This window comes from Lactuca sativa, chromosome 3 (genome assembly GCF_002870075.4).
Source record: "Lactuca sativa cultivar Salinas chromosome 3, Lsat_Salinas_v11, whole genome shotgun sequence".
Classification (NCBI taxonomy): domain Eukaryota; kingdom Viridiplantae; phylum Streptophyta; class Magnoliopsida; order Asterales; family Asteraceae; genus Lactuca; species Lactuca sativa.
The window spans coordinates 207204044-207210083 of NC_056625.2; positions in this window are offsets into that span (position 1 = coordinate 207204044).

Here is a 6040-nt window from a genome sequence, read left to right on the forward strand (position 1 = left end):
AGGTACAAGGCTATATTTGAACACTGTTTATCACCCACAGACTAAAAGCCAGAGTGAGCGGACCATCCAGACACTTGAGGATATGTTGCGATCTTGTGACATAGATTTTTATGGGAGTTAAGATTTCTACCTACCTCTTGACCAATTTGTTGGGTGGAGGTTGGCCACTGAGTTATTGGGAGGACTGAGGTGGTCCTCCATACTACAAAGCTCATCCAATAGATCAGACAGATATTAGAGACAACTTGGAGTCGGAAGAAGAGCTATGCTGATTGGCGTCGATCAGAGTTGGAGTTCTAGGTCGATGATATGGTGCTATGGAAGATCTCATCCTGGAAGGGTGTGATACATTTCAGGAAGATGGTAAAGTTTGTTCCCCAGTATATTGGACCGCTCTGTGTGAGCACCAAGGTAGGTTGGGTGGCCTCCAATTGCATTTGCCGAGTGAGCTCAATCAGATCCACATCACTTTTCATGGTTCGCAGTTGCAGAAGTGCGTGCTGGACGACGAGGCAGTAGTCCTTTTAGATGATATTCAGGCCTATGAGCGCCTAAACTATATTAATAGGCCGGTAGTGGTAGTGGAAAGAAAGTAAAGGTCCTACGCGAAAAGGAGATACCTTTGGTATAGGTTCAGTGGAAACATTGGAGAAGCTTCGAGTGGACCTTGGAGCCCGAGTCTGAGATGCATGAGTAATACCCAGAGCTGTTCAAAGCAGCACACTTCGAGTACGAAATCTAGTTCATGTGGGGGAGAGTTGTAACATCCCGATGATGAGATAATTTGAATTTTCTCTATATATATGATGAATATTGCATTTTGGCCCCTTTGCGTGAGGTGGATTGCAAATAGGCCCATAATGGCCTTTTGGTAATTTTGGGTGAAGGCTTAGTATGCTGGGTATACATTTCGTATGCAAGGCGTACATGTGTGGGGCCTTGTATGATGGTTATACATAGCGTATGTAGGGCATACATGCGAGGGTTCCAAAAACTAAAATTTAGAGTTTGAACCCTATCTAAACATCTTTATGGCCCCAAGAGCTTCACCCTCATCAACCTCCATCTGAATATCGTCCCTCTAGTTAACAAACAAAAAAAATCATTATAAAACCTACATTAAAATATAAATCTTTTTACACTATTACATGTAAATTCTTAATTTTTAAAGAATCTTAATCACAAATATTGAAAATAATACATAGCTTATTACATACTTCTTATTGGTATCGTCTGATAACATACCGAAATCTGATTGAATGAGGCATTTGGAATTCTTAGAATGATTATTCGAACTATTACCCATTTTCTCATTATGTTTTGCATTTCGAAATCCATTGATATTGACCGCCTACTGTTTCGATTACTTTATCTTGATTATTCTGACATTTATAGTTGATTTTAAATACTTGTTACAATGAAGATTCGATTGATTATCCTAAGAATTTTCATATTCAACAACCAACGTATCTTTATAAGTTAGAAGAAGTCAATAGTCAAGTAATGATTAATTCTATTTCCATAAATATAGATGTTTATTTTTCGAATTAGATTGTACATTAAATGGAAAAGACTAAACAACCCTTTATTTATTAAATTTAAATATAAAACATAATAATTTTATTGGTCACAAATGAGTTTTACAGTTATAAAATATATGTATTTTTACATATGATCCTAGCTCTCTCTCTCTCTCTCTCTCTCTCTCTCTATATATATATATATATATATATATATATATATATATATATATATATATATATATATATATATATATATATATATATATATATATATAACATCTAGTCATGAGTTAGGGTATGTGACATTTCTTATCTTCTTTTTGGTCTTTCATTTTAAAAAACAATGAGGAGACAAAGCATGATTCACTTTTGACTTATTTAATAAATTCTACCATTCTTGTAAGAAACATGTCCCATGCTTTTACTTTATGTATACATCTTTTGTCTACATTTGATGAAATCTAAAAGGAAGGACTTTGAAAACTTTTGAGGCTATTTTTTCTTGTAATCTTCTCGCCCTTTTCTCTTGCAAAATCCGAGAGCTACAAACTCTCCTTCCCTCTCCGTGTTTTGGCAATTTTGGTGCACATTCTTGGGAGTTAAATTTTGTTTATATTTAAGCATATTTTGGAATATGTATTAAAGCTTAATAACAACATATTAAAAGTGTTTACTAGCATATATGATGGTTCTACTATTGTTTGGTGGATACATATAGAGAGCTTCTTCTTTGGAGCTTAAAACCATCTTCATCAACTTCCTAATTACCAAAATGAACCAAAGTTTTAAAAGGTTGTAACATTTTCCTTCTATGGTTATTTGAATATTTCTAAGTCTTGTAAAATGATTTTTCGGTGGGAATAAAACTAATTTTATTTTCTTCAAATTTAAGTCTTCCATTGCTATCTTTGGGTTTATGAAACATTTTTTTTAACAAAAACCCAATAACTAGTATTAGAGCCATTTTTGCAAGATTAGTTAGATTATTTTTTAAGTTGATGAAATCTTTGATTTTGCAAAACATTGATGGTTTTCACTTCAAGAAAAATTCTTACATACTTTCTTTAACAACTTTATAATTGTTATTTTATGGTGACAAAAATTTTACATTCATTTTTTTGTAGAAAATTTTGTTTTAGAAAAACAAAGAGTTGATTTATATATTTTTGAGTATATAAATGTGTATGATGGGCATAAACTAGTCATGAATCTTTGTGTTGTTGGTTGTGTTGATTTATTGAAAAAGTGGTTGTAATATTTATTTATTCATATGGTATGTAATAATTAGATAAATTAGTTTTCTTCATTTATTTTTTAAGTAATAGATTAGTTTTTAGAAATATTTTGTTTGTGCAAAAATGTAACAAGAAATGTAGATAGAGACATTTTTTGAAGACCAAAAGTGACTTTTCACAACATAAAGGTGTGCATGGAAAATTGCCACACTTCCTGAAACTTTCGCTAAAGCTGTCGCTATTGGCAGTTCCTTTGAAGACTAGTGGAGGTTTTGTGACACTTTCTACAATACTTTATGAAAGTGTTACATGTTGCTATGTTGCTGAGTTATTACTTTCAAGAAGTTTCTCAACTTTTTGCAAGCACTGAGTGTTTTCTTAAATGAGAGCTTCTACAACAACATTACTAGAAGGTTTTTGGTTTCTTTAAATGTCCCGTTAGAAATGGACTTGACATTTTTTAATAGCTCACAAAATGTTAATAGTTGGTTGGTTTATGCACATATGTTTTTAACATGTTTGTGTTGTTTAAATTTTATGTTGTTATTATTATGTTTTGGTTGATAAATTAGATTTTCAAATGAAAAATAATATTTGAACATAAATAAATGTCACAAAGGAATTTGGTTTTAATGAAATTGAACTTTTTAACATAAGATGGTAAACTAATTTTATAGTTAAAACAAGCTTTATCATTAACACTAGTACCCAGTAATATTTCGGGATTAAAATTATATAAGTTTAAAATATAGATTTATAAAATTATCAAACTCCAAACCCTATTTTACAAAATAAAGTTTTATTAAAAGGTTTACAAATATTCTAAAACACTCAAATGTAAAACTTAATACTAGTTATTACAATTTGACCGCATCAATTACGTAAAACCATGTTTTATAAAAGAACATTGTTAAAATGTGATTTTACTTAAAATAAGATTTTTTTTTAAAATATATATATATATATATATATATATATATATATATATATATATATATATATATATATATATATATATATATATATCATGGTTTATTGGATGCACGAAATAAGCATGACATGATATGTTTTTTAACTAGAATTATAAAAATATCAAATACCCTTACAAACCTCAAATCTTTGCATTCAATTTTGAAGAACAGTCACACATCTCTTGTATGCATTCGTGGGATAAAGGTCACCTAACCACTTAGTATTATATTTTAATGGTCAGTGTGTTTTCACGATTTTTACAACTACGTATAGCCCAATTACACAAGTGTTTCAAATTGGATGATTTGATCGAAAATATTTTTTGATAAATGTCACCTACGTAAGAAAAGCTTAAGCATAAATGAGATCAAACATGTCTAATTAAAATTTGTTATTAGTAATCCCATAAATCTACGAATTATATAGTAGAATATAATTGATAATCGATATCTATTAGATTGGATTAAAATGAATGGGATAAAGGTCAACTAACCATTTATTTGTTTTGCAACATGGATCCAAGACTTTGATAATTAATGTTTTTAGAAACTAAAAGGGTATTAATTATTAAAGATTAAATATTGAAATGAATTTTGTTAAAATTTTGTAGATATATATCCATTCTCAAAACCATGAATTGGCATTTTCTTTAATGACTTAACAAAAAAATAACATTCAATTGATAAAACTTCAATAAATGTGTTCATGTATTGAGAGAGAATCTCGTGAGAGATGTGAAATTTTGTACACTTAAAGGTTATAGTCCTAAGTAACTTTCTTTAAGCAATATACCTAAACATGACACCTAGTAAAGACATTATTGTGACACTAACGATGCTTCTAACATCACAGTAGGAATAGTTATTCATGGTTTCCAGGAAGCATTGGATAATATATATATATATATATATATATATATATATATATATATATATATATATATATATATATTTCTGATGGTATATCAGGTTAAGGAATATTCCAATAAATACATTGATATTTGTTTTAAGCTAGTTCGAACAGTGGAATAATGCAAGGCCTTTTTTTATGTACTAAACTCCTTTAAGCCCAAGAAATCCAATAAGGCTCACATAGATGGATATATTTTCCTTTGTGAAGAAATTGGATACTAGAAAAGGAAATGTTTCTCTCATCTGAAAAGAAAGCCTAGAAGAGACTAGTACTTCAGGTATCTACAAGATAGAACTCATATTTTTCATATAACACTCAAGTATTTGGTACTTTAATATTAATCTAATATTTGTACTCATTTAGAATTGATTTTGATTTTTTTCTTCAATTTGCAAACATTTCCTCGAGTATATCGATTTGCATGCTTCCAGTTGATTCTTTGAAGTTATTCTTGTTTTTCATTGTTGAGTTGTTACTTGTAAGGCAATTAAGATGCCACATAATGTAAAATTTGAGCAAAATTTGCAAAAGAGAAGATTTTTGTTTTTATTTGAATTTTTTATATAATTGGTAGAAAATTGTAAATTCGTTGCTTTAACTAGTAAAGCGAAGGTATGTTGCCAATATCGGTAAAAAAGACAGAGCATGTTACGATTTCCTGCAATTTACATAATTAGTATATTTTTAACAAAGAATTGAACACTTTCAATAATCATTCTTATAGATAACCAACTTCTTTAGTCGATTAGCATTTTTGTGGAACTGTGAAGAACATCATTAAAGGGTTTTTAGTCAAATAATGAGAAGATTACTTGCCTTCAAGTCTTTCTGACTAGTCATTTTGAAAATTTAGCTATTAATGGTATTTATCTATAGTTAACACATTTTGGCAACATTTTACTTTAGGACCAACATGCGCAACATTTAACCATAACCTGTCTACCCCTGTTGAAACTTGGTTGCAACATAAATTGGTATAAAAAGTATGTAGATATGCTAAACCCATTGGTTTTTTACTTGATAAACATTGATTGGTGCTTATTTAATATATTTAGAAAACCAAAATGCCCCCAACAGAAAAACTTCAAGCTAAAGCCCAATAAACGAAGTCAACGCTCCTTATACACCTAAATTCCGTCGATGTATGAGATTTATCCCCTTTCATACTATGGGTAATAAATGATTCAAAATCATATTATAAACTTTACTTTTACAGTTTCGATCGACAACATATTTAACTTTAAGTTTAGGAACTACATAACCAAAAAAAACCCATCATATATGATCAACTATCAGGGGCATAAGTGAGACTCTCAATGGTACTAATGTTGTAAGTACCTAATTAACTTTTTTTAATAAAAATTATCTCTGGATAAGAGTATTGTATAACTACATAGT